The following is a 27,866-nucleotide window of genomic DNA, read 5'->3' on the forward strand; positions in this document are numbered from 1 at the left end:
CCCCTTTCCTCTCTCTCGCCAATATCTTTCACCAAAGCTGAGCCCTGCAGGTAAATGTATCTATCTGGCTGAGGGGCCAGGGAGGGCCTTTGCCTGCAGTCTTACAAGCCAGAGTGCAGAGAAGGCAGCAGCTCTGGGACCGGGACTCTGCTCAAAGACATATCTAACATGCCACAGTGGAGCTGAGATGGGCAAGACACGTGTCTCACAGGCAGGCAGCACAACAAGACAGTGGCAGGAAACTATGCTAACAAGGAAAGAGAAAAGTCACGTGTCTCGTGGTCTTCCCACCATTAGACAGTAGTCTGCGCAAGAAAACATCCAACAGTGACAGGACAACCAAGCAAATGACAAACGCTGTGCTGAATAAAGTCATCTTACATGACATTTCGTACAAAGGCCCAGATCATGGGGATGATCGCGCAGAAGCAGCAAGTATCAGAGCCACCGAACCTGAGGTGAGTTACACGAGGAGAAAGGGCGACATGGGGACAGGGGCTAGGGGCTCAGGGAACAGCTACCACAATGCAACCTCGGGTGTGGGGATGCCACTCATTGCGGGTACTGCCCTGGGATTTCCTTTTAGAAAGAATCGCTGGTTAAAGTGTAGTGCACAAAAAACCCAACTCCTCGATTACACTATTAGATAACATCCTATAACTGCCCCACCCACCCTGTGTGAGTCTCACCCACTTCCCGCCTGCTCCCTCTAGTCTGAGAGTTGTATCTCCACAAAAAACACACAGTGGGGCTCAATGAGCTGCTCATGTCTGACATGGACACCTAAGCAGTGCTGGATTCACAACCTGAAAGCCTGCAAAGGAAAGTGTGCCCGGCAGAAGATAAGCTGCCTGGCAACTCAGAACCTTCTTCTAAGAGAAGTAAGACATGTCACAATGGAGTCTAAGCCTACCTGTCTTATGCCAGGACCTTAGAGCTGCAGGCAGGAGCACAAAGGTAAAAACATATATTGAGTCCCAACATGCTCACTGCGGTGGTTGGTCTCTGTGGCGCAATTGGTTAGCGCGTTCGGCTGTTAACCGAAAGTTTGGTGGTTCAAGCCCACCCAGGGACGTATGCTTTTGCCTACATCAAGTCCTGAATTAAAACACAGCTGTCTGGCTTTGCTTTTAGAGCTCTCGCTTTGCCTGCGTGACATGCTCTATCTCAACATTTCTATCTTCTCTCATCTCTTCACCTCTAGTCATTTCCACCAATAGGACTGGAAACGGGCCACCAAGCCTTCTACTTTAACCACAGGCGTACTGAGGGCCAATAAAAGGCACAGAAGCATTTCTTGATCCGGGGCTGAGAACTGCATGCACAGGGACCTCGTGGCGCAACGGTAGCGCGTCTGACTCCAGATCAGAAGGTTGCGTGTTCAAATCACGTCGGGGTCACTCTTTGACATTTTTTTCCCCACCATGTCTATATCTCTGACTTCTAAAGCAAAGCCAAAAGAAGGGCGCTTTGCATTGGCCGGGAATCGAACCCGGGCCTCCCGCATGGCAGGCGAGAATTCTACCACTGAACCACCAATGCTTCACTTACATAGGCTGAGCAGAGAGCCCTGCTGTAGACAGTAGTGATGAGGCCCATGCATTCGCATGGGACACCTATGAACAAAGTTTGCATGGCAAGCCTTGGACTGCCAAACGTTCACATGCTGATGGCAGGAATCAGATGCAGGAGACTGAAACTATGAATGTTTCTGCTTTTGCTAAGGACAGTGGTTTGGGGCCAGTGTTGTGCTTGACAGAGCACGACATCAGCCTGCTCTCTGGCTGCTCCCGGGAGAAGTGGCTGACAGAAAGCACCCTCCAGACCACCAGCAATCTTGTGTTTCACAACATGCCACTGTCACTGGACTTTCCTTCTGGGAAAGCCTAGTCACTGACCTGGCCAGATTCCCTGTCCTCCCCAAAATCCTGGGGAGAAACGGGCAGAGTTCTGCGCCCTGCGCCCTCTTTCGCGTCCCTAACGCGCTCCCAACGCGCCCTACAGCCCTGGTCGGGCACAGCCCTGGTCGGGCTCATACCACTGGGGCCTCTGCCGAGGAAGAGCCCCGGAAGCCTAGGGCCAGGCCTATTGCACAGGCATCTTAGACCAGGCCATTCCGGGATTGCTGTGTTTCACGTCCTGCCCTTCAACACTCCTGGGAGGGCTTTCCCTGAGAACCCTCATGTCTCTGCCCTCCCAGGAGGCTGTGGTTCTATGCAAAATAGGGGGTGCACCACGGGCCGTCCCCTTTCCTCTCTCTCGCCAATATCTTTCACCAAAGCTGAGCCCTGCAGGTAAATGTATCTAACTGGCTGAGGGGCCAGGGAGGGCCTTTGCCTGCAGTCTTACAAGCCAGAGTGCAGAGAAGGCAGCAGCTCTGGGACCGGGACTCTGCTCAAAGACATATCTAATGTGCCACAGTGGAGCTGAGATGGGCAAGACACGTGTCTCACAGGCTGGCAGCACACCAAGACAGTGGCAGGAAACTATGCTAACAAGGAAAGAGAAAAGTCACGTGTCTCATGGCCTTCCCACCATTAGACAGTAGTCTGCGCAAGAAAACATCCAACAGTGACAGGACAACCAAGCAAATGACAAACGCCGTGCTGAATAAAGTCATCTTACATGACATTTCGTACAAAGGCCCAGATCATGGGGATGATCGCGCAGCAGAAGCAGCAAGTATCAGAGCCACCGAACCTGGGGTGAGTTACACGAGGAGAAAGGGCGACATGGGGACAGGGGCTATGGGCTCAGGGAACAGCTCCCACAATGCAACCTCGGGTGTGGGGATGCCACTCATTGCGGGTACTGCCCTGGGATTTCCTTTTAGAAAGAATCGCTGGTTAAAGTGTAGTGCACAAAAAACCCAACTCCTCGATTACACTATTAGATAACATCCTTTAACTGCCCCACCCACCCTGTGTGAGTCTCACCCACTTCCCGCCTGCTCCCTCTAGTCTGAGAGTTGTATCTCCACAAAAAACACAGTGGGGCTCAATGGGCTGCTCATGTCTGACATGGACACCTAAGCAGTGCTGGATTCACAACCTGAAAGCCTGCAAAGGAAAGTGTGCCCGGCAGAAGATAAGCTGCCTGGCAACTCAGAACCTTCTTCTAAGAGAAGTAAGACATGTCACAATGGAGTCTAAGCCTACCTGTCTTATGCCAGGACCTTAGAGCTGCAGACAGGAGCACAAAGGTAAAAACATATATCGAGCCCCAACACGCTCACTGCAGTGGTTGGTCTCTGTGGCGCAATCGGTTAGCGCGTTCGGCTGTTAACCGAAAGGTTGGTGGTTCAAGCCCACCCAGGGACGTATGCTTTTGCCTACATCAAGTCCTGAATTAAAACACAGCTGTCTGGCTTTGCTCTTAGAGCTCTCGCTTTGCCTGCGTGACATGCTCTATCTCAACATTTCTATCTTCTCTCATCTCTTCACCTCCAGTCATTTCCACCAATAGGACTGGAAACGGGACACCAAGCCTTCTACTTTAACCACAGGCGTACTGAGGGCCAATAAAAGGCACAGAAGCATTTCTTGATCCGGGGCTGAGAACTGCATGAACAGGGACCTTGTGGCGCAACGGTAGCGCGTCTGACTCCAGATCAGAAGGTTGCGTGTTCAAATCACGTCGGGGTCACTCTTTGACATTTTTTACCCCACCAAGTCTATATCTCTGACTTCTAAAGCAAAGCCAAAAGAAGGGCGCTTTGCATTGGCTGGGAATCGAACCCGGGGCTCCCACGTAGCATGCGAGAATTCTACCACTGAACCACCAATGCTTCACTTACATAGGCTGAGCAGAGAGCCCTGCCGTAGACAGTAGTGATGAGGCCCATGCATTCGCATGGGACACCTATGAACAAAGTTTGCATGGCAAGCCTTGGACTGCCAAACGTTCACATGCTGATGGTAGGAATCAGATGCAGGAGACTGAAACTATGAATGTTTCTGCTTTTGCTAAGGACAGTGGTTTGGGGCCAGTGTTGTGCTTGACAGAGCACGACATCAGCCTGCTCTCTGGCTGCTCCCGGGAGAAGTGGCTGACAGAAAGCACCCTCCAGACCACCAGCAATCTTGTGTTTCACAACATGCCACTGTCACTGGACTTTCCTCCTGGGAAAGCCTAGTCACTGACCTGGCCAGATTCCCTGTCCTCCCCAAAATCCTGGGGAGAAACGGGCAGAGTTCTGCGCCCTGCGCCCTCTTTCGCGTCCCTAACGCGCTCCCAACGCGCCCTACAGCCCTGGTCGGGCACAGCCCTGGTCGGGCTCATACCACTGGGGCCTCTGCCGAGGAAGAGCCCCGGAAGCCTAGGGCCAGGCCTATTGCACAGGCATCTTAGACCAGGCCATTCCGGGATTGCTGTGTTTCACGTCCTGCCCTTCAACACTCCTGGGAGGGCTTTCCCTGAGAACCCTCATGTCTCTGCCCTCCCAGGGGACTGTGGTTCTATGCAAAATAGGGGGTGCACCACGGGCCGTCCCCTTTCCTCTCTCTCGCCAATATCTTTCACCAAAGCTGAGCCCTGCAGGTAAATGTATCTATCTGGCTGAGGGGCCAGGGAGGGCCTTTGCCTGCAGTCTTACAAGCCAGAGTGCAGAGAAGGCAGCAGCTCTGGGGCCGGGACTCTGCTCAAAGACATATCTAATATGCCACAGTGGAGCTGAGATGGGCAAGACACGTGTCTCACAGGCTGGCAGCACACCAAGACAGTGGCAGGAAACTATGCTAACAAGGAAAGAGAAAAGTCACGTGTCTCGTGGCCTTCCCACCATTAGACAGTAGTCTGCGCAAGAAAACATCCAACAGTGACAGGACAACCAAGCAAATGACAAACGCCGTGCTGAATAAAGTCATCTTACATGACATTTCGTACAAAGGCCCAGATCATGGGGATGATCGCGCAGCAGAAGCAGCAAGTATCAGAGCCACCGAACCTGGGGTGAGTTACACGAGGAGAAAGGGCGACATGGGGACAGGGGCTATGGGCTCAGGGAACAGCTACCACAATGCAACCTCGGGTGTGGGGATGCCACTCATTGCGGGTACTGCCCTGGGATTTCCTTTTAGAAAGAATCGCTGGTTAAAGTGTAGTGCACAAAAAACCCAACTCCTCGATTACACTATTAGATAACATCCTTTAACTGCCCCACCCACCCTGTGTGAGTCTCACCCACTTCCCGCCTGCTCCCTCTAGTCTGAGAGTTGTATCTCCACAAAAAACACACAGTGGGGCTCAATGAGCTGCTCATGTCTGACATGGACACCTAAGCAGTACTGGATTCACAACCTGAAAGCCTGCAAAGGAAAGTGTGCCCGGCAGAAGATAAGCTGCCTGGCAACTCAGAACCTTCTTCTAAGAGAAGTAAGACATGTCACAATGGAGTCTAAGCCTACCTGTCTTATGCCAGGACCTTAGAGCTGCAGGCAGGAGCACAAAGGTAAAAACATATATCGAGTCCCAACACACTCACTGCAGTGGTTGGTCTCTGTGGCGCAATCGGTTAGCGCGTTCGGCTGTTAACCGAAAGGTTGGTGGTTCAAGCCCACCCAGGGACGTATGCTTTTGCCTACATCAAGTCCTGAATTAAAACACAGCTGTCTGGCTTTGCTCTTAGAGCTCTCGCTTTGCCTGCGTGACATGCTCTATCTCAACATTTCTATCTTCTCTCATCTCTTCACCTCCAGTCATTTCCACCAATAGGACTGGAAACGGGCCACCAAGCCTTCTACTTTAACCACAGGCGTACTGAGGGCCAATAAAAGGCACAGAAGCATTTCTTGATCCGGGGCTGAGAACTGCATGCACAGGGACTCGTGGCGCAACGGTAGCGCGTCTGACTCCAGATCAGAAGGTTGCGTGTTCAAATCACGTCGGGGTCACTCTTTGACATTTTTTACCCCACCAAGTCTATATCTCTGACTTCTAAAGCAAAGCCAAAAGAAGGGCGCTTTGCATTGGCTGGGAATCGAACCCGGGGCTCCCACGTAGCAGGCGAGAATTCTACCACTGAACCACCAATGCTTCACTTACATAGGCTGAGCAGAGAGCCCTGCCGTAGACAGTAGTGATGAGGCCCATGCATTCGCATGGGACACCTATGAACAAAGTTTGCATGGCAAGCCTTGGACTGCCAAACGTTCACATGCTGATGGTAGGAATCAGATGCAGGAGACTGAAACTATGAATGTTTCTGCTTTTGCTAAGGACAGTGGTTTGGGGCCAGTGTTGTGCTTGACAGAGCACGACATCAGCCTGCTCTCTGGCTGCTCCCGGGAGAAGTGGCTGACAGAAAGCACCCTCCAGACCACCAGCAATCTTGTGTTTCACAACATGCCACTGTCACTGGACTTTCCTCCTGGGAAAGCCTAGTCACTGACCTGGCCAGATTCCCTGTCCTCCCCAAAATCCTGGGGAGAAACGGGCAGAGTTCTGCGCCCTGCGCCCTCTTTCGCGTCCCTAACGCGCTCCCAACGCGCCCTACAGCCCTGGTCGGGCACAGCCCTGGTCGGGCTCATACCACTGGGGCCTCTGCCGAGGAAGAGCCCCGGAAGCCTAGGGCCAGGCCTATTGCACAGGCATCTTAGAGCAGGCCATTCCGGGATTGCTGTGTTTCACGTCCTGCCCTTCAACACTCCTGGGAGGGCTTTCCCTGAGAACCCTCATGTCTCTGCCCTCCCAGGGGACTGTGGTTCTATGCAAAATAGGGGGTGCACCACGGGCCGTCCCCTTTCCTCTCTCTCGCCAATATCTTTCACCAAAGCTGAGCCCTGCAGGTAAATGTATCTATCTGGCTGAGGGGCCAGGGAGGGCCTTTGCCTGCAGTCTTACAAGCCAGAGTGCAGAGAAGGCAGCAGCTCTGGGGCCGGGACTCTGCTCAAAGACATATCTAATATGCCACAGTGGAGCTGAGATGGGCAAGACACGTGTCTCACAGGCTGGCAGCACACCAAGACAGTGGCAGGAAACTATGCTAACAAGGAAAGAGAAAAGTCACGTGTCTCGTGGCCTTCCCACCATTAGACAGTAGTCTGCGCAAGAAAACATCCAACAGTGACAGGACAACCAAGCAAATGACAAACGCCGTGCTGAATAAAGTCATCTTACATGACATTTCGTACAAAGGCCCAGATCATGGGGATGATCGCGCAGCAGAAGCAGCAAGTATCAGAGCCACCGAACCTGGGGTGAGTTACACAAGGAGAAAGGGCGACATGGGGACAGGGGCTATGGGCTCAGGGAACAGCTCCCACAATGCAACCTCGGGTGTGGGGATGCCACTCATTGCGGGTACTGCCCTGGGATTTCCTTTTAGAAAGAATCGCTGGTTAAAGTGTAGTGCACAAAAAACCCAACTCCTCGATTACACTATTAGATAACATCCTTTAACTGCCCCACCCACCCTGTGTGAGTCTCACCCACTTCCCGCCTGCTCCCTCTAGTCTGAGAGTTGTATCTCCACAAAAAACACACAGTGGGGCTCAATGAGCTGCTCATGTCTGACATGGACACCTAAGCAGTGCTGGATTCACAACCTGAAAGCCTGCAAAGGAAAGTGTGCCCGGCAGAAGATAAGCTGCCTGGCAACTCAGAACCTTCTTCTAAGAGAAGTAAGACATGTCACAATGGAGTCTAAGCCTACCTGTCTTATGCCAGGACCTTAGAGCTGCAGACAGGAGCACAAAGGTAAAAACATATATCGAGCCCCAACACGCTCACTGCAGTGGTTGGTCTCTGTGGCGCAATCGGTTAGCGCGTTCGGCTGTTAACCGAAAGGTTGGTGGTTCAAGCCCACCCAGGGACGTATGCTTTTGCCTACATCAAGTCCTGAATTAAAACACAGCTGTCTGGCTTTGCTCTTAGAGCTCTCGCTTTGCCTGGGTGACATGCTCTATCTCAACATTTCTATCTTCTCTCATCTCTTCACCTCTAGTCATTTCCACCAATAGGACTGGAAATGGGACACCAAGCCTTCTACTTTAACCACAGGCGTACTGAGGGCCAATAAAAGGCACAGAAGCATTTCTTGATCCGGGGCTGAGAACTGCATGCACAGGGACCTCGTGGCGCAACGGTAGCGCGTCTGACTCCAGATCAGAAGGTTGCGTGTTCAAATCACGTCGGGGGTCACTCTTTGACATTTTTTACCCCACCAAATCTATATCTCTGACTTCTAAAGCAAAGCCAAAAGAAGGGCGCTTTGCATTGGCTGGGAATCGAACCCGGGCCTCCCACGTAGCAGGCGAGAATTCTACCACTGAACCACCAATGCTTCACCTACATAGGCTGAGCAGAGAGCCCTGCCGTAGACAGTAGTGATGAGGTCCATGCATTCACATGGGACACCTATGAACAAAATTTGCATGGCAAGCCTTGGACTGCCAAACGTTCACATGCTGATGGTAGGAATCAGATGCAGGAGACTGAAACTATGAATGTTTCTGCTTTTGCTAAGGACAGTGGTTTGGGGCCAGTGTTGTGCTTGACAGAGCACGACATCAGCCTGCTCTCTGGCTGCTCCCGGGAGAAGTGGCTGACAGAAAGCACCCTCCAGACCACCAGCAATCTTGTGTTTCACAACATGCCACTGTCACTGGACTTTCCTCCTGGGAAAGCCTAGTCACTGACCTGGCCAGATTCCCTGTCCTCCCCAAAATCCTGGTGAGAAACGGGCAGAGTTCTGCGCCCTGCGCCCTCTTTTGCGTCCCTAACGCGCTCCCAACGCGCCCTACAGCCCTGGTCGGGCTCATACCACTGGGGCCTCTGCTGAGGAAGAGCCCCGGAAGCCTAGGGCCAGGCCTATTGCACAGGCATCTTAGACCAGGCCATTCCGGGATTGCTGTGTTTCACGTCCTGCCCTTCAACACTCCTGGGAGGGCTTTCCCTGAGAACCCTCATGTCTCTGCCCTCCCAGGAGGCTGTGGTTCTATGCAAAATAGGGGGTGCACCACGGGCCGTCCCCTTTCCTCTCTCTCGCCAATATCTATCACCAAAGCTGAGCCCTGCAGGTAAATGTATCTATCTGGCTGAGGGGCCAGGGAGGGCCTTTGCCTGCAGTCTTACAAGCCAGAGTGCAGAGAAGGCAGCAGCTCTGGGACCGGGACTCTGCTCAAAGACATATCTAATATGCCACAGTGGAGCTGAGATGGGCAAGACACGTGTCTCACAGGCTGGCAGCACACCAAGACAGTGGCAGGAAACTATGCTAACAAGGAAAGAGAAAAGTCACGTGTCTCGTGGCCTTCCCACCATTAGACAGTAGTCTGCGCAAGAAAACATCCAACAGTGACAGGACAACCAAGCAAATGACAAACGCCGTGCTGAATAAAGTCATCTTACATGACATTTCGTACAAAGGCCCAGATCATGGGGATGATCGCGCAGCAGAAGCAGCAAGTATCAGAGCCACCGAACCTGGGGTGAGTTACACGAGGAGAAAGGGCGACATGGGGACAGGGGCTATGGGCTCAGGGAACAGCTACCACAATGCAACCTCGGGTGTGGGGATGCCACTCATTGCGGGTACTGCCCTGGGATTTCCTTTTAGAAAGAATCGCTGGTTAAAGTGTAGTGCACAAAAAACCCAACTCCTCGATTACACTATTAGATAACATCCTTTAACTGCCCCACCCACCCTGTGTGAGTCTCACCCACTTCCCGCCTGCTCCTTCTAGTCTGAGAGTTGTATCTCCACAAAAAACACACAGTGGGGCTCAATGAGCTGCTCATGTCTGACATGGACACCTAAGCAGTGCTGGATTCACAACCTGAAAGCCTGCAAAGGAAAGTGTGCCCGGCAGAAGATAAGCTGCCTGGCAACTCAGAACCTTCTTCTAAGAGAAGTAAGACATGTCACAATGGAGTCTAAGCCTACCTGTCTTATGCCAGGACCTTAGAGCTGCAGACAGGAGCACAAAGGTAAAAACATATATCGAGCCCCAACACGCTCACTGCAGTGGTTGGTCTCTGTGGCGCAATCGGTTAGCGCGTTCGGCTGTTAACCGAAAGGTTGGTGGTTCAAGCCCACCCAGGGACGTATGCTTTTGCCTACATCAAGTCCTGAATTAAAACACAGCTGTCTGGCTTTGCTCTTAGAGCTCTCGCTTTGCCTGCGTGACATGCTCTATCTCAACATTTCTATCTTCTCTCATCTCTTCACCTCTAGTCATTTCCACCAATAGGACTGGAAACGGGACACCAAGCCTTCTACTTTAACCACAGGCGTACTGAGGGCCAATAAAAGGCACAGAAGCATTTCTTGATCCGGGGCTGAGAACTGCATGCACAGGGACCTCGTGGCGCAACGGTAGCGCGTCTGACTCCAGATCAGAAGGTTGCGTGTTCAAATCACGTCGGGGTCACTCTTTGACATTTTTTACCCCACCAAATCTATATCTCTGACTTCTAAAGCAAAGCCAAAAGAAGGGCGCTTTGCATTGGCTGGGAATCGAACCCGGGCCTCCCACGTAGCAGGCGAGAATTCTACCACTGAACCACCAATGCTTCACCTACATAGGCTGAGCAGAGAGCCCTGCCGTAGACAGTAGTGATGAGGCCCATGCATTCGCATGGGACACCTATGAACAAAGTTTGCATGGCAAGCCTTGGACTGCCAAACGTTCACATGCTGATGGTAGGAATCAGATGCAGGAGACTGAGACTATGAATGTTTCGGCTTTTGCTAAGGACAGTGGTTTGGGGCCAGTGTTGTGCTTGAAAGAGCACAACATCAGCCTGCTCTCTGGCTGCTCCCGGGAGAAGTGGCTGACAGAAAGCACCCTCCAGACCACCAGCAATCTTGTGTTTCACAACATGCCACTGTCACTGGACTTTCCTCCTGGGAAAGCCTAGTCACTGACCTGGCCAGATTCCCTGTCCTCCCCAAAATCCTGGGGAGAAACGGGCAGAGTTCTGCGCCCTGCGCCCTCTTTCGCGTACCTAACGCGCTCCCAACGCGCCCTACAGCCTTGGTCGGGCACAGCCCTGGTCGGGCTCATACCACTGGGGCCTCTGCTGAGGAAGAGCCCCGGAAGCCTAGGGCCAGGCCTATTGCACAGGCATCTTAGAGCAGGCCCTTCCGGGATTGCTGTGTTTCACGTCCTGCCCTTCAACACTCCTGGGAGGGCTTTCCCTGAGAACCCTCATGTCTCTGCCCTCCCAGGGGGCTGTGGTTCTATGCAAAATAGGGGGTGCACCACGGGCCGTCCCCTTTCCTCTCTCTCGCCAATATCTATCACCAAAGCTGAGCCCTGCAGGTAAATGTATCTATCTGGCTGAGGGGCCAGGGAGGGCCTTTGCCTGCAGTCTTACAAGCCAGAGTGCAGAGAAGGCAGCAGCTCTGGGACCGGGACTCTGCTCAAAGACATATCTAATATGCCACAGTGGAGCTGAGATGGGCAAGACACGTGTCTCACAGGCTGGCAGCACACCAAGACAGTGGCAGGAAACTATGCTAACAAGGAAAGAGAAAAGTCACGTGTCTCGTGGCCTTCCCACCATTAGACAGTAGTCTGCGCAAGAAAACATCCAACAGTGACAGGACAACCAAGCAAATGACAAACGCCGTGCTGAATAAAGTCATCTTACATGACATTTCGTACAAAGGCCCAGATCATGGGGATGATCGCGCAGCAGAAGCAGCAAGTATCAGAGCCACCGAACCTGGGGTGAGTTACACGAGGAGAAAGGGCGACATGGGGACAGGGGCTATGGGCTCAGGGAACAGCTACCACAATGCAACCTCGGGTGTGGGGATGCCACTCATTGCGGGTACTGCCCTGGGATTTCCTTTTAGAAAGAATCGCTGGTTAAAGTGTAGTGCACAAAAAACCCAACTCCTCGATTACACTATTAGATAACATCCTTTAACTGCCCCACCCACCCTGTGTGAGTCTCACCCACTTCCCGCCTGCTCCCTCTAGTCTGAGAGTTGTATCTCCACAAAAAACACACAGTGGGGCTCAATGAGCTGCTCATGTCTGACATGGACACCTAAGCAGTACTGGATTCACAACCTGAAAGCCTGCAAAGGAAAGTGTGCCCGGCAGAAGATAAGCTGCCTGGCAACTCAGAACCTTCTTCTAAGAGAAGTAAGACATGTCACAATGGAGTCTAAGCCTACCTGTCTTATGCCAGGACCTTAGAGCTGCAGGCAGGAGCACAAAGGTAAAAACATATATCGAGTCCCAACACGCTCACTGCAGTGGTTGGTCTCTGTGGCGCAATCGGTTAGTGTGTTCGGCTGTTAACCGAAAGGTTGGTGGTTCAAGCCCACCCAGGGACGTATGCTTTTGCCTACATCAAGTCCTGAATTAAAACACAGCTGTCTGGCTTTGCTCTTAGAGCTCTCGCTTTGCCTGCGTGACATGCTCTATCTCAAAATTTCTATCTTCTCTCATCTCTTCACCTCTAGTCATTTCCACCAATAGGACTGGAAACGGGACACCAAGCCTTCTACTTTAACCACAGGCGTACTGAGGGCCAATAAAAGGCACAGAAGCATTTCTTGATCCGGGGCTGAGAACTGCATGCACAGGGACCTCGTGGCGCAACGGTAGCGCGTCTGACTCCAGATCAGAAGGTTGCGTGTTCAAATCACGTCGGGGTCACTCTTTGACATTTTTTACCCCACCAAGTCTATATCTCTGACTTCTAAAGCAAAGCCAAAAGAAGGGCGCTTTGCATTGGCTGGGAATCGAACCCGGGGCTCCCACGTAGCAGGCGAGAATTCTACCACTGAACCACCAATGCTTCACTTACATAGGCTGAGCAGAGAGCCCTGCCGTAGACAGTAGTGATGAGGCCCATGCATTCGCATGGGACACCTATGAACAAAGTTTGCATGGCAAGCCTTGGACTGCCAAACGTTCACATGCTGATGGTAGGAATCAGATGCAGGAGACTGAAACTATGAATGTTTCTGCTTTTGCTAAGGACAGTGGTTTGGGGCCAGTGTTGTGCTTGACAGAGCACGACATCAGCCTGCTCTCTGGCTGCTCCCGGGAGAAGTGGCTGACAGAAAGCACCCTCCAGACCACCAGCAATCTTGTGTTTCACAACATGCCACTGTCACTGGACTTTCCTCCTGGGAAAGCCTAGTCACTGACCTGGCCAGATTCCCTGTCCTCCCCAAAATCCTGGGGAGAAACGGGCAGAGTTCTGCGCCCTGCGCCCTGTTTCGCGTCCCTAACGCGCTCCCAACGCGCCCTACAGCCCTGGTCGGGCACAGCCCTGGTCGGGCTCATACCACTGGGGCCTCTGCCGAGGAAGAGCCCCGGAAGCCTAGGGCCAGGCCTATTGCACAGGCATCTTAGAGCAGGCCATTCCGGGATTGCTGTGTTTCACGTCCTGCCCTTCAACACTCCTGGGAGGGCTTTCCCTGAGAACCCTCATGTCTCTGCCCTCCCAGGGGGCTGTGGTTCTATGCAAAATAGGGGGTGCACCACGGGCCGTCCCCTTTCCTCTCTCTCGCCAATATCTTTCACCAAAGCTGAGCCCTGCAGGTAAATGTATCTATCTGGCTGAGGGGCCAGGGAGGGCCTTTGCCTGCAGTCTTACAAGCCAGAGTGCAGAGAAGGCAGCAGCTCTGGGACCGGGACTCTGCTCAAAGACATATCTAATATGCCACAGTGGAGCTGAGATGGGCAAGACACGTGTCTCACAGGCTGGCAGCACACCAAGACAGTGGCAGGAAACTATGCTAACAAGGAAAGAGAAAAGTCACGTGTCTCGTGGCCTTCCCACCATTAGACAGTAGTCTGCGCAAGAAAACATCCAACAGTGACAGGACAACCAAGCAAATGACAAACGCCGTGCTGAATAAAGTCATCTTACATGACATTTCGTACAAAGGCCCAGATCATGGGGATGATCGCGCAGCAGAAGCAGCAAGTATCAGAGCCACCGAACCTGGGGTGAGTTACACGAGGAGAAAGGGCGACATGGGGACAGGGGCTATGGGCTCAGGGAACAGCTACCACAATGCAACCTAGGGTGTGGGGATGCCACTCATTGCGGGTACCGCCCTGGGATTTCCTTTTAGAAAGAATCGCTGGTTAAAGTGTAGTGCACAAAAAACCCAACTCCTCGATTACACTATTAGATAACATCCTTTAACTGCCCCACCCACCCTGTGTGAGTCTCACCCACTTCCCGCCTGCTCCCTCTAGTCTGAGAGTTGTATCTCCACAAAAAACACACAGTGGGGCTCAATGAGCTGCTCATGTCTGACATGGACACCTAAGCAGTGCTGGATTCACAACCTGAAAGCCTGCAAAGGAAAGTGTGCCCGGCAGAAGATAAGCTGCCTGGCAACTCAGAACTTTCTTCTAAGAGAAGTAAGACATGTCACAATGGAGTCTAAGCCTACCTGTCTTATGCCAGGACCTTAGAGCTGCAGACAGGAGCACAAAGGTAAAAACATATATCGAGTCCCAACACGCTCACTGCAGTGGTTGGTCTCTGTGGCGCAATCGGTTAGCGAGTTCGGTTGTTAACCGAAAGGTTGGTGGTTCAAGCCCACCCAGGGACGTATGCTTTTGCCTACATCAAGTCCTGAATTAAAACACAGCTGTCTGGCTTTGCTCTTAGAGCTCTCGCTTTGCCTGCATGACATGCTCTATCTCAACATTTCTATCTTCTCTCATCTCTTCACCTCTGGTCATTTCCACCAATAGGACTGGAAACGGGACACCAAGCCTTCTACTTTAACCACAGGCGTACTGAGGGCCAATAAAAGGCACAGAAGCATTTCTTGATCCGGGGCTGAGAACTGCACTCACAGGGACCTCGTGGCGCAACGGTAGCGCGTCTGACTCCAGATCAGAAGGTTGCGTGTTCAAATCACGTCGGGGTCACTCTTTGACATTTTTTACCCCACCAAATCTCTATCTCTGACTTCTAAAGCAAAGCCAAAAGAAGGGCGCTTTGCATTGGCTGGGAATCGAACCCGGGCCTCCCACGTAGCAGGCGAGAATTCTACCACTGAACCACCAATGCTTCCCTTACTTAGGCTGAGCAGAGAGCCCTGCCGTAGACAGTAGTGATGAGGTCCATGCATTCGCATGGGACACCTATGAACAAAGTTTGCATGGCAAGCCTTGGACTGCCAAACGTTCACATGCTGATGGTAGGAATCAGATGCAGGAGACTGAAAATATGAATGTTTCTGCTTTAGCTAAGGACAGTGGTTTGGGGCCAGTGTTGTGCTTGACAGAGCACGACATCAGCCTGCTCTCTGGCTGCTCCCGGGAGAAGTGGCTGACAGAAAGCACCCTCCAGACCACCAGCAATCTTGTGTTTCACAACATGCCACTGTCACTGGACTTTCCTCCTGGGAAAGCCTAGTCACTGACCTGGCCAGATTCCCTGTCCTCCCCAAAATCCTGGGGAGAAACGGGCAGAGTTCTGCGCCCTGCGCCCTCTTTCGCGTCCCTAACGCGCTCCCAACGCGCCCTACAGCCCTGGTCGGGCACAGCCCTGGTCGGGCTCATACCACTGGGGCCTCTGCCGAGGAAGAGCCCCGGAAGCCTAGGGCCAGGCCTATTGCACAGGCATCTTAGAGCAGGCCATTCCGGGATTGCTGTGTTTCACGTCCTGCCCTTCAACACTCCTGGGAGGGCTTTCCCTGAGAACCCTCATGTCTCTGCCCTCCCAGGGGGCTGTGGTTCTATGCAAAATAGGGGGTGCACCACAGGCCGTCCCCTTTCCTCTCTCTCGCCAATATCTTTCACCAAAGCTGAGCCCTGCAGGTAAATGTATCTATCTGGCTGAGGGGCCAGGGAGGGCCTTTGCCTGCAGTCTTACAAGCCAGAGTGCAGAGAAGGCAGCAGCTCTGGGACCGGGACTCTGCTCAAAGACATATCTAATATGCCACAGTGGAGCTGAGATGGGCAAGACACGTGTCTCACAGGCTGGCAGCACACCAAGACAGTGGCAGGAAACTATGCTAACAAGGAAAGAGAAAAGTCACGTGTCTCGTGGCCTTCCCACCATTAGACAGTAGTCTGCGCAAGAAAACATCCAACAGTGACAGGACAACCAAGCAAATGACAAACGCCGTGCTGAATAAAGTCATCTTACATGACATTTCGTACAAAGGCCCAGATCATGGGGATGATCGCGCAGCAGAAGCAGCAAGTATCAGAGCCACCGAACCTGGGGTGAGTTACACGAGGAGAAAGGGCGACATGGGGACAGGGGCTATGGGCTCAGGGAACAGCTACCACAATGCAACCTCGGGTGTGGGGATGCCACTCATTGCGGGTACTGCCCTGGGATTTCCTTTTAGAAAGAATCGCTGGTTAAAGTGTAGTGCACAAAAAACCCAACTCCTCGATTACACTATTAGATAACATCCTTTAACTGCCCCACCCACCCTGTGTGAGTCTCACCCACTTCCCGCCTGCTCCCTCTAGTCTGAGAGTTGTATCTCCACAAAAAACACACAGTGGTGCTCAATGAGCTGCTCATGTCTGACATGGACACCTAAGCAGTACTGGATTCACAACCTGAAAGCCTGCAAAGGAAAGTGTGCCCGGCAGAAGATAAGCTGCCTGGCAACTCAGAACCTTCTTCTAAGAGAAGTAAGACATGTCACAATGGAGTCTAAGCCTACCTGTCTTATGCCAGGACCTTAGAGCTGCAGGCAGGAGCACAAAGGTAAAAACATATATCGAGTCCCAACACGCTCACTGCAGTGGTTGGTCTCTGTGGTGCAATCGGTTAGCGCGTTTGGCTGTTAACCGAAAGGTTGGTGGTTCAAGCCCACCCAGGGACGTATGCTTTTGCCTACATCAAGTCCTGAATTAAAACACAGCTGTCTGGCTTTGCTCTTAGAGCTCTCGCTTTGCCTGGGTGACATGCTCTATCTCAACATTTCTATCTTCTCTCATCTCTTCACCTCTAGTCATTTCCACCAATAGGACTGGAAACGGGACACCAAGCCTTCTACTTTAACCACAGGCGTACTGAGGGCCAATAAAAGGCACAGAAGCATTTCTTGATCCGGGGCTGAGAACTGCATTCACAGGGACCTCGTGGCGCAACGGTAGCGCGTCTGACTCCAGATCAGAAGGTTGCGTGTTCAAATCACGTCGGGGTCACTCTTTGACATTTTTTACCCCACCAAATCTATATCTCTGACTTCTAATGCAAAGCCAAAAGAAGGGCGCTTTGCATTGGCTGGGAATCGAACCCGGGCCTCCCACGTAGCAGGCGAGAATTTTACCACTGAACCACCAATGCTTCCCTTACATAGGCTGAGCAGAGAGCCCTGCCGTAGACAGTAGTGATGAGGTCCATGCATTCGCATGGGACACCTATGAACAAAGTTTGCATGGCAAGCCTTGGACTGCCAAACGTTCACATGCTGATGGTAGGAATCAGATGCAGGAGACTGAAACTATGAATGTTTCTGCTTTAGCTAAGGACAGTGGTTTGGGGCCAGTGTTGTGCTTGACAGAGCACGACATCAGCCTGCTCTCTGGCTGCTCCCGGGAGAAGTGGCTGACAGAAAGCACCCTCCAGACCACCAGCAATCTTGTGTTTCACAACATGCCACTGTCACTGGACTTTCCTCCTGGGAAAGCCTAGTCACTGACCTGGCCAGATTCCCTGTCCTCCCCAAAATCCTGGGGAGAAACGGGCAGAGTTCTGCGCCCTGCGCCCTCTTTCGCGTCCCTAACGCGCTCCCAACGCGCCCTACATCCCTGGTCGGGCACAGCCCTGGTCGGGCTCATACCACTGGGGCCTCTGCCGAGGAAGAGCCCCGGAAGCCTAGGGCCAGGCCTATTGCACAGGCATCTTAGAGCAGGCCATTCCGGGATTGCTGTGTTTCACGTCCTGCCCTTCAACACTCCTGGGAGGGCTTTCCCTGAGAACCCTCATGTCTCTGCCCTCCCAGGGGGCTGTGGTTCTATGCAAAATAGGGGGTGCACCACAGGCCGTCCCCTTTCCTCTCTCTCGCCAATATCTTTCACCAAAGCTGAGCCCTGCAGGTAAATGTATCTATCTGGCTGAGGGGCCAGGGAGGGCCTTTGCCTGCAGTCTTACAAGCCAGAGTGCAGAGAAGGCAGCAGCTCTGGGACCGGGACTCTGCTCAAAGACATATCTAATATGCCACAGTGGAGCTGAGATGGGCAAGACACGTGTCTCACAGGCTGGCAGCACACCAAGACAGTGGCAGGAAACTATGCTAACAAGGAAAGAGAAAAGTCACGTGTCTCGTGGCCTTCCCACCATTAGACAGTAGTCTGCGCAAGAAAACATCCAACAGTGACAGGACAACCAAGCAAATGACAAACGCCGTGCTGAATAAAGTCATCTTACATGACATTTCGTACAAAGGCCCAGATCATGGGGATGATCGCGCAGCAGAAGCAGCAAGTATCAGAGCCACCGAACCTGGGGTGAGTTACACGAGGAGAAAGGGCGACATGGGGACAGGGGCTATGGGCTCAGGGAACAGCTACCACAATGCAACCTCGGGTGTGGGGATGCCACTCATTGCGGGTACTGCCCTGGGATTTCCTTTTAGAAAGAATCGCTGGTTAAAGTGTAGTGCACAAAAAACCCAACTCCTCGATTACACTATTAGATAACATCCTTTAACTGCCCCACCCACCCTGTGTGAGTCTCACCCACTTCCCGCCTGCTCCCTCTAGTCTGAGAGTTGTATCTCCACAAAAAACACACAGTGGGGCTCAATGAGCTGCTCATGTCTGACATGGACACCTAAGCAGTACTGGATTCACAACCTGAAAGCCTGCAAAGGAAAGTGTGCCCGGCAGAAGATAAGCTGCCTGGCAACTCAGAACCTTCTTCTAAGAGAAGTAAGACATATCACAATGGAGTCTAAGCCTACCTGTCTTATGCCAGGACCTTAGAGCTGCAGGCAGGAGCACAAAGGTAAAAACATATATCGAGTCCCAACACGCTCACTGCAGTGGTTGGTCTCTGTGGCGCAATCGGTTAGCGTGTTCGGCTGTTAACCGAAAGGTTGGTGGTTCAAGCCCACCCAGGGACGTATGCTTTTGCCTACATCAAGTCCTGAATTAAAACACAGCTGTCTGGCTTTGCTCTTAGAGCTCTCGCTTTGCCTGCGTGACATGCTCTATCTCAACATTTCTATCTTCTCTCATCTCTTCACCTCCAGTCATTTCCACCAATAGGACTGGAAACGGGACACCAAGCCTTCTACTTTAACCACAGGCGTACTGAGGGCCAATAAAAGGCACAGAAGCATTTCTTGATCCGGGGCTGAGAACTGCACGCACAGGGACCTCGTGGTGCAACGTTAGCGCGTCTGGCTCCAGATCAGAAGGTTGCGTGTTCAAATCACGTCGGGTCACTCTTTGACATTTTTTACCCCACCAAGTCTATATCTCTGACTTCTAAAGCAAAGCCAAAAGAAGGGCACTTTGCATTGGCTGGGAATCGAACCCGGGGCTCCCACGTAGCAGGCGAGAATTCTACCACTGAACCACCAATGCTTCACTTACATAGGCTGAGCAGAGGGCCCTGCCGTAGACAGTAGTGATGAGGCCCATGCATTCGCATGGGACACCTATGAACAAAGTTTGCATGGCAAGCCTTGGACTGCCAAACGTTCACATGCTGATGGCAGGAATCAGATGCAGGAGACTGAAACTATGAATGTTTCTGCTTTTGCTAAGGACAGTGGTTTGGGGCCAGTGTTGTGCTTGACAGAGCACGACATCAGCCTGCTCTCTGGCTGCTCCCGGGAGAAGTGGCTGACAGAAAGCACCCTCCAGACCACCAGCAATCTTGTGTTTCACAACATGCCACTGTCACTGGACTTTCCTCCTGGGAAAGCCTAGTCACTGACCTGGCCAGATTCCCTGTCCTCCCCAAAATCCTGGGGAGAAACGGGCAGAGTTCTGCGCCCTGCGCCCTCTTTCGCATCCCTAACGCGCTCCCAACGCGCCCTACAGCCCTGGTTGGGCACAGCCCTGGTCGGGCTCATACCACTGGGGCCTCTGCTGAGGAAGAGCCCCGGAAGCCTAGGGCCAGGCCTATTGCACAGGCATCTTAGACCAGGCCATTCCGGGATTGCTGTGTTTCACGTCCTGCCCTTCAACACTCCTGGGAGGGCTTTCCCTGAGAACCCTCATGTCTCTGCCCTCCCAGGAGGCTGTGGTTCTATGCAAAATAGGGGGTGCACCACGGGCCGTCCCCTTTCCTCTCTCTCGCCAATATCTTTCACCAAAGCTGAGCCCTGCAGGTAAATGTATCCATCTGGCTGAGGGGCCAGGGAGGGCCTTTGCCTGCAGCCTTACAAGCCAGAGTGCAGAGAAGGCAGCAGCTCTGGGACCGGGACTCTGCTCAAAGACATATCTAACATGCCACAGTGGAGCTGAGATGGGCAAGACATGTGTCTCACAGGCTGGCAGCACACCAAGACAGTGGCAGGAAACTATGCTAACAAGGAAAGAGAAAAGTCACGTGTCTCGTGGCCTTCCCACCATTAGACAGTAGTCTGCGCAAGAAAACATCCAACAGTGACAGGACAACCAAGTAAATGACAAACGCTGTGCTGAATAAAGTCATCTTACATGACATTTCGTACAAAGGCCCAGATCATGGGGATGATCGCGCAGCAGAAGCAGCAAGTATCAAAGCCACCGAACCTGGGGTGAGTTACACGAGGAGAAAGGGAGACATGGGGACAGGGGCTATGGGCTCAGGGAACAGCTACCACAATGCAACCTCGGGTGTGGGGATGCCACTCATTGCGGGTACTGCCCTGGGATTTCCTTTTAGAAAGAATCGCTGGTTAAAGTGTAGTGCACAAAAACCCCAACTCCTCGATTACACTATTAGATAACATCCTTTAACTGCCCCACCCACCCTGTGTGAGTCTCACCCACTTCCCGCCTGCTCCCTCTAGTCTGAGAGTTGTATCTCCACAAAAAACACACAGTGGGGCTCAATGAGCTGCTCATGTCTGACATGGACATCTAAGCAGTGCTGGATTCACAACCTGAAAGCCTGCAAAGGAAAGTGTGCCCGGTAGAAGATAAGCTGCCTGGCAACTCAGAACCTTCTTCTAAGAGAAGTAAGACATGTCACAATGGAGTCTAAGCCTACCTGTCTTATGCCAGGACCTTAGAGCTGCAGGCAGGAGCACAAAGGTAAAAACATATATTGAGTCCCAACACGCTCACTGCGGTGGTCGGTCTCTGTGGCGCAATCGGTTAGTGCGTTCGGCTGTTAACCGAGAGGTTGGTGGTTCAAGCCCACCCAGGGACGTATGCTTTTGCCTACATCAAGTCCTGAATTAAAACACAGCTGTCTGGCTTTGCTCTTAGAGCTCTCGCTTTGCCTGCGTGACATGCTCTATCTCAACATTTCTATCTTATCTCATCTCTTCACTTCTAGTCATTTCCACCAATAGGACTGGAAACGGGACACCAAGCCTTCTACTTTAACCACAGGAGTACTAAGGGCCAATAAAAGGCACAGCAGCATTTCTTGATCCGGGGCTGAGAACTGCATGCACAGGGACCTCGTGGGACAACAGTAGCGCGTCTGACTCCAGATCAGAAGGTTGCGTGTTCAAATGATGTCGGGGTCACCCTTTGACATTTTTTATCCCACCTAGTCTATATCTCTGACTTCTAAAGCAAAGCCAAGAGAAGGGCACTTTGCATTGGCCGGGAATCGAACCCAGGCCTCCCACGTGGCAGGCGAGAATTCTACTACTGAACCACCAATGCTTCACTTACATAGGCTGAGCAGAGAGCCCTGCCGTAGACAGTAGTGATGAGGCCCATGCATTCGCATGGGACACCTATGAACAAAGTTTGCATGGCAAGCCTTGGACTGCCAAACGTTCACATGCTGATGGCAGGAATCAGATGCAGGAGACTGAAACTATGAATGTTTCTGCTTTTGCTAAGGACAGTGGTTTGGGGCCAGTGTTGTGCTTGACAGAGCACGACATCAGCCTGCTCTCTGGCTGCTCCCGGGAGAAGTGGCTGACAGAAAGCACCCTCCAGACCACCAGCAATCTTGTGTTTCACAACATGCCACTGTCACTGGACTTTCCTCCTGGGAAAGCCTAGTCACTGACCTGGCCAGATTCCCTGTCCTCCCCAAAATCCTGGGGAGAAACGGGCAGAGTTCTGCGCCCTGCGCCCTCTTTCGCGTCCCTAACGCGCTCCCAACGCGCACTACAGCCCTGGTCGGGCACAGCCCTGGTCGGGCTCATACCACTGGGGCCTCTGCCGAGGAAGAGCCCCGGAAGCCTAGGGCCAGGCCTATTGCACAGGCATCTTAGACCAGGCCATTCCGGGATTGCTGTGTTTCACGTCCTGCCCTTCAACACTCCTGGGAGGGCTTTCCCTGAGAACCCTCATGTCTCTGCCCTCCCAGGAGGCTGTGGTTCTATGCAAAATAGGGGGTGCACCACGGGCCGTCCCCTTTCCTCTCTCTCGCCAATATCTTTCACCAAAGCTGAGCCCTGCAGGTAAATGTATCTATCTGGCTGAGGGTCCAGGGAGGGCCTTTGCCTGCAGTCTTACAAGCCAGAGTGCAGAGAAGGCAGCAGCTCTGGGACCGGGACTCTGCTCAAAGACATATCTAACATGCCACAGTGGAGCTGAGATGGGCAAGACAAGTGGCTCAAAGGCTGGCAGCACACCAAGACAGTGGCAGGAAACTATGCTAACAAGGAAAGAGAAAAGTCACGTGTCTCGTGGCCTTCCCACCATTAGACAGTAGTCTGCGCAAGAAAACATCCAACAGTGACAGGACAACCAAGCAAATGACAAACGCTGTGCTGAATAAAGTAATCTTACATGACATTTCGTACAAAGGCCCAGATCATGGGGATGATCGCGCAGCAGAAGCAGCAAGTATCAGAGCCACCGAACCTGGGGTGAGTTACACGAGGAGAAAGGGCGACATGGGGACAGGGGCTATGGGCTCAGGGAACAGCTACCACAATGCAACCTCGGGTGTGGGGATGCCACTCATTGCGGGTACTGCCATGGGATTTCCTTTTAGAAAGAATTGCTGGTTAAAGTGTAGTGCACAAAAAACCTAACTCCTCGATTACACTATTAGATAACATCCTTTAGCTGCCCCACCCACCCTGTGTGAGTCTCACCCACTTCTCGCCTGCTCCCTCTAGTCTGAGAGTTGTATCTCCACAAAAAACATACAGTGGGGCTCAATGAGCTGCTCATGTCTGACATGGACACCTAAGCAGTGCTGGGTTCACAATCTGAAAGCCTGCAAAGGAAAGTGCGCCCGGCAGAAGATAAGCTGCCTGGCAACTCAGAACCTTCTTCTAAGAGAAGTAAGACATGTCACAATGCAGTCTAAGCCTACCTGTCTTATGCCAGGACCTTAGAGCTGCAGGCAGGAGCACAAAGGTAAAAACATATATTGAGTCCCAACACGCTCACTGTGGGGGTTGGTCTCTGTGGTGCAATCGGTTAGCGCGTTCGGCTGTTAACCGAAAGGTTGGTGGTTCAAGCCCACCCAGGAACGTGTGCTTTTGCCTACATCAAGTCCTGAATTAAAACACAGCTGTCTGGCTTTGCTCTTAGAGCTCTCGCTTTGCCTGCGTGACATGCTCTATCTCAACATTTCTATCTTCTCTCATCTCTCCACCTCTAGTCATTTCCACTAATAGGACTGGAAACGGGACACCAAGCCTTCTACTTTAACCACAGGAGTACTAAGGGCCAATAAAAGGCACAGAAGCATTTCTTGATCCGGGGCTGAGAACTGCCCGCACAGGGACCTCATGGAGCAACGGTAGCGCGTCTGGCTCCAGATCAGAAGGTTGCGTGTTCAAATCACGTCGGGGTCACTCTTTGACATTTTTTACCCCACCAAGTCTATGTCTCTGACTTCTAAAGCAAAGCCAAAAGAAGGGCGCTTTGCATTGGCCGGGAATTGAACCCAGGCCTCCCACGTGGCAGGCGAGAATTCTACCACTGAACCACCAATGCTTCACTTACCTAGGGTGAGCAGAGAGCCCTGCCGTAGACAGTAGTGATGAGGCCCATGCATTCGCATGGGACACCTATGAACAAAGTTTGCATGGCAAGCCATGAACTGCCAAACTTTCACATGCTGATGGCAGGAATCAGATGCAGGAGACTGAAACTATGAATGTTTCTGCTTTTGCTAAGGACAGTGGTTTGGGGCCAGTGTTGTGCTTGACAGAGCACGACATCAGCCTGCTCTCTGGCTGCTCCCGGGAGAAGTGGCTGACAGAAAGCACCCTCCAGACCACCAGCAATCTTGTGTTTCACAACATGCCACTGTCACTGGACTTTCCTCCTGGGAAAGCCTAGTCACTGACCCGGCCAGATTCTCTGTCCTCCCCAAAATCCTGGGGAGAAACGGGCAGAGTTCTGCGCCCTGTGCCCTCTTTCGCATCCCTAACGCGCCCTACAGCCCTGGTCGGGCACAGCCCTGGTCGGGCTCATACCACTGGGGCCTCTGCCGAGGAAGAGCCCCGGAAGCCTAGGGCCAGGCCTATTGCACAGGCATCTTAGACCAGGCCATTCCGGGATTGCTGTGTTTTACGTCCTGCCCTTCAACACTCCTGAGAGGGCTTTCCCTGAGAACCCTCATGTCTCTGCCCTGCCAGGAGGCTGTGGTTCTATGCAAAATAGGGGGTGCACCACGGGCCGTCCCCTTTCCTCTCTCTCGCCAATATCTTTCACCAAAGCTGAGCCCTACAGGTAAATGTATCTATCTGGCTGAGGGGCCAGGGAGGGCCTTTGCTTGCAGTCTTACAAGCCAGAGTGCAGAGAAGGCAGCAGCTCTGGGACCGGGACTCTGCTCAAAGACATATCTAACATGCCACAGTGGAGCTGAGATGGGCAAGACACGTGGCTCACAGGCTGGCAGCACACCAAGACAGTGGCAGGAAACTATGCAAACAAGGAAAAAGAAAAGTCACGTGTCTCGTGGCCTTCCCACCATTAGACAATAGTGTGCGCAAGAAAACATCCAACAGTGACAGGACAACCAAGCAAATGACAAACGCTGTGCTGAATAAAGTCATCTTACATGACACTTCGTACAAAGGCCCAGATCATGAGGATGATCGCGCAGCAGAAGCAGCAAGTATCAGAGCCACCGAACCTGGGGTGAGTTACACGAGGAGAAAGGGCGACATGGGGACAGGGGCTATGGGCTCAGGGAACAGCTACCACAATGCAACCTCGGGTGTGGGGATGCCACTCATTGCGGGTACTGCCATGGGATTTCCTTTTAGAAAGAATCGCTGGTTAAAGTGTAGTGCACAAAAAACCCGACTCCTCGATTACACTATTAGATAACATCCTTTAACTGCCCCACCCACCCTGTGTGAGTCTCACCCACTTCCCGCCTGCTCCCTCTAGTCTGAGAGTTGTATCTCCACAAAAAACACACAGTGGGGCTCAATGAGCTGCTCATGTCTGACATGGACACCTAAGCAGTGCTGGGTTCACAACCTGAAAGCCTGCAAAGGAAAGTGTGCCCGGTAAAAGATAAGCTGCCTGGCAACTCAGAACCTTCTTCTAAGAGAAGTAAGACATGTCACAAAGGAGTCTAAGCCTACCTGTCTTATGCCAGGACCTTAGAGCTGCAGGCAGGAGCACAAAGGTAAAAACATATATTGAGTCCCAACAAGCTCACTGCGGTGGTTGGTCTCTGTGGCACAATCGGTTAGCGCGTTTGGCTGTTAACCGAAAGGTTGGTGGTTCAAGCCCACCCAGGGACCTATGCTTTTGCCTACATCAAGTCCTGAATTAAAACACAGCTGTCTGGCTTTGCTCTTAGAGCTCTCGCTTTGCCTGCGTGACATGCTCTATCTCAACATTTCTATCTTCTCTCATCTCTCCACCTCTAGTCATTTCCACTAATAGGACTGGAAACGGGACACCAAGCCTTCTACTTTAACCACAGGAGTACTAAGGGCCAATAAAAGGCACAGAAGCATTTCTTGATCCGGGGCTGAGAACTCCACGCACAGGGACCTCGTGGCGCAACGGTAGCGCGTCTGGCTCCAGATCAGAAGGTTGCGTGTTCAAATCACGTCGGGTCACTCTTTGACATTTTTTACCCCACCAAGTCTATATCTCTGACTTCTAAAGCAAAGCCAAAAGAAGGGCGCTTTGCATTGGCCGGGAATCGAACCCGGGCCTCCCGCGTGGCAGGCGAGAATTCTACCACTGAACCACCAATGTTTCACTTACATAGGCTGAGCAGAGAGCCCTGCCGTAGACAGTAGTGATGAGGCCCATGCATTCGCATGGGACACCTATGAACAAAGTTTGCATGGCAAGCCATGGACTGCCAAACTTTCACATGCTGATAGCAGGAATCAGATGCAGGAGACTGAAACTATGAATGTTTCTGCTTTTGCTAAGGACAGTGGTTTGGGGCCAGTGTTGTGCTTGACAGAGCACGACATCAGCCTGCTCTCTGGCTGCTCCCGGGAGAAGTGGCTGACAGAAAGCACCCTCCAGACCACCAGCAATCTTGTGTTTCACAACATGCCACTGTCACTGGACTTTCCTCCTGGGAAAGCCTAGTCACTGACCTGGCCAGATTCTCTGTCCTCCCCAAAATCCTGGGGAGAAACGGGCAGAGTTCTGCGCCCTGCGCCCTCTTTCGCATCCATAATGCGCTCCCAACGCGCCTTACAGCCCTGGTTGGGCTAGCAGGGTCCCAGTGACACATATCAAACACAGTGACAAATAGGGTTTCCACTATGAGCACTGGGGTCCTGGCTAGCAGGATCCCAGTGAGACAGTAAAAACACCCTGACGTATACTCACAAACAGGCCAAAAGTGGGGTTAACAAGGCTAGAAAGAGGCTAACTTACTACACTAAGCTGCTAGAACACTACTACATTTGACTAATAAGGGATAACTTGATCTGGTGTGAGGTTTAAGTACCCCCCAAGGTACCCACTACAAACCAGGCCAGCCTCCAAATTGGTGGTTCAGCGGTGGGATAAGTACTTACAATTGCTTTACCACTTTGTTACTAGTGCTTTTCACAAAAAAGGCTTGCTCCAATACTTCGAGCTATACATAATATATGCCTAGAAGTAATTTCTAACTTCTATAAAGTTCTTTAAACTTTGCAAAAGTTTTACAAAGTTTCTGAAAGGTTTTCTTTTCTCTATAAAGTTAGCTCAGTTAGTCTACTAACTTTTTATTCACTTTCCTAAACTTTTTCTCTTTCAATGTGTCTTCTGTAGAAGATATCCCTAGAGTTGTAAAAACTACCTATGAGAATGTAAACTTTAAAAGTCTGAGGGGTCTCTGTATTGAAAGAAGTTTATGGATTGGGAAGAACCCCAATAAGGAGTTCCTCTTAAATCTTCTCCTCCAAGATGACCAGTGCTTCAGCACTGGTCCAGATCAGACAGAGGGGGGCGTGGTAAAGGAACATTCCAACCAGGCAGGCTCAGAGGAGCACACTGATAATCCTGGGAAGGGTCCTTCCACTGATCTTTCTGTTACCAGGCCCCCTAGTATATAACTGGGAGAGGGAAGGGTTCACACACTAGTAGGGCTCCCTTCACCCCTAAAGGCCAGGTGTAGGAAAGTACCATCTTGCCTGGCATGTTACCCCCATTTTTACTTGTGTGTCAGTTTGTTTTTGCCTGTGTCACTGGGATCCTGCTAGCCAGGATCCCAGTGCTCATAGTTTGTGGCCTATATGTGTTCCCTGTGTGGTGTCTAACTGTATCACTGAGGCTCTGCTAACCAGAACCTCAGTGTTTATGCTCTCTCTGGTTTTAAAAGTGTCACTGCAGGCTAGTGACCATTTTCACCAATTCTGATTGGCACACTGGAACACCCTCATAATT

The 27,866-nt window shown here is 52.0% G+C and overlaps 17 non-coding genes across 17 annotated transcripts; 10 read left to right on the top strand and 7 right to left on the bottom strand.

The window, feature by feature from the left end:
• The first annotated feature begins 1,328 nt into the window (after nt 1–1,328).
• On the top strand, nt 1,329–1,400 carry TRNAW-CCA (transfer RNA tryptophan (anticodon CCA)). Its single transcript has one exon. It is a non-coding gene; the product is annotated as a tRNA-Trp (tRNA).
• Nucleotides 1,401–3,246: 1,846 nt separating this feature from the next.
• Nucleotides 3,247–3,320, top strand: TRNAN-GUU (transfer RNA asparagine (anticodon GUU)). Its single transcript has one exon. It is a non-coding gene; the product is annotated as a tRNA-Asn (tRNA).
• Nucleotides 3,321–5,493: 2,173 nt separating this feature from the next.
• TRNAN-GUU (transfer RNA asparagine (anticodon GUU)) lies at nt 5,494–5,567 on the top strand. Its single transcript has one exon. It is a non-coding gene; the product is annotated as a tRNA-Asn (tRNA).
• Nucleotides 5,568–5,962: 395 nt separating this feature from the next.
• On the bottom strand, nt 5,963–6,033 carry TRNAS-GCU (transfer RNA serine (anticodon GCU)). Its single transcript has one exon. It is a non-coding gene; the product is annotated as a tRNA-Ser (tRNA).
• Nucleotides 6,034–7,739: 1,706 nt separating this feature from the next.
• TRNAN-GUU (transfer RNA asparagine (anticodon GUU)) lies at nt 7,740–7,813 on the top strand. Its single transcript has one exon. It is a non-coding gene; the product is annotated as a tRNA-Asn (tRNA).
• Nucleotides 7,814–8,210: 397 nt separating this feature from the next.
• Nucleotides 8,211–8,281, bottom strand: TRNAS-GCU (transfer RNA serine (anticodon GCU)). The gene has a single exon. It is a non-coding gene; the product is annotated as a tRNA-Ser (tRNA).
• Nucleotides 8,282–9,971: 1,690 nt separating this feature from the next.
• On the top strand, nt 9,972–10,045 carry TRNAN-GUU (transfer RNA asparagine (anticodon GUU)). Its single transcript has one exon. It is a non-coding gene; the product is annotated as a tRNA-Asn (tRNA).
• A 253-nt stretch (nt 10,046–10,298) lies between these two features.
• Nucleotides 10,299–10,370, top strand: TRNAW-CCA (transfer RNA tryptophan (anticodon CCA)). Its single transcript has one exon. It is a non-coding gene; the product is annotated as a tRNA-Trp (tRNA).
• A 71-nt stretch (nt 10,371–10,441) lies between these two features.
• Nucleotides 10,442–10,512, bottom strand: TRNAS-GCU (transfer RNA serine (anticodon GCU)). Its single transcript has one exon. It is a non-coding gene; the product is annotated as a tRNA-Ser (tRNA).
• A 2,033-nt stretch (nt 10,513–12,545) lies between these two features.
• On the top strand, nt 12,546–12,617 carry TRNAW-CCA (transfer RNA tryptophan (anticodon CCA)). Its single transcript has one exon. It is a non-coding gene; the product is annotated as a tRNA-Trp (tRNA).
• Nucleotides 12,618–12,688: 71 nt separating this feature from the next.
• On the bottom strand, nt 12,689–12,759 carry TRNAS-GCU (transfer RNA serine (anticodon GCU)). Its single transcript has one exon. It is a non-coding gene; the product is annotated as a tRNA-Ser (tRNA).
• A 2,033-nt stretch (nt 12,760–14,792) lies between these two features.
• TRNAW-CCA (transfer RNA tryptophan (anticodon CCA)) lies at nt 14,793–14,864 on the top strand. Its single transcript has one exon. It is a non-coding gene; the product is annotated as a tRNA-Trp (tRNA).
• Nucleotides 14,865–14,935: 71 nt separating this feature from the next.
• On the bottom strand, nt 14,936–15,006 carry TRNAS-GCU (transfer RNA serine (anticodon GCU)). Its single transcript has one exon. It is a non-coding gene; the product is annotated as a tRNA-Ser (tRNA).
• Nucleotides 15,007–17,039: 2,033 nt separating this feature from the next.
• On the top strand, nt 17,040–17,111 carry TRNAW-CCA (transfer RNA tryptophan (anticodon CCA)). Its single transcript has one exon. It is a non-coding gene; the product is annotated as a tRNA-Trp (tRNA).
• A 71-nt stretch (nt 17,112–17,182) lies between these two features.
• Nucleotides 17,183–17,253, bottom strand: TRNAS-GCU (transfer RNA serine (anticodon GCU)). Its single transcript has one exon. It is a non-coding gene; the product is annotated as a tRNA-Ser (tRNA).
• Nucleotides 17,254–18,959: 1,706 nt separating this feature from the next.
• On the top strand, nt 18,960–19,033 carry TRNAN-GUU (transfer RNA asparagine (anticodon GUU)). The gene has a single exon. It is a non-coding gene; the product is annotated as a tRNA-Asn (tRNA).
• A 395-nt stretch (nt 19,034–19,428) lies between these two features.
• Nucleotides 19,429–19,499, bottom strand: TRNAS-GCU (transfer RNA serine (anticodon GCU)). Its single transcript has one exon. It is a non-coding gene; the product is annotated as a tRNA-Ser (tRNA).
• Nucleotides 19,500–27,866: the final 8,367 nt, after the last annotated feature.

This window comes from Pleurodeles waltl, chromosome 4_1 (genome assembly GCF_031143425.1).
Source record: "Pleurodeles waltl isolate 20211129_DDA chromosome 4_1, aPleWal1.hap1.20221129, whole genome shotgun sequence".
NCBI classification, from domain to species: Eukaryota; Metazoa; Chordata; class Amphibia; order Caudata; family Salamandridae; genus Pleurodeles; species Pleurodeles waltl.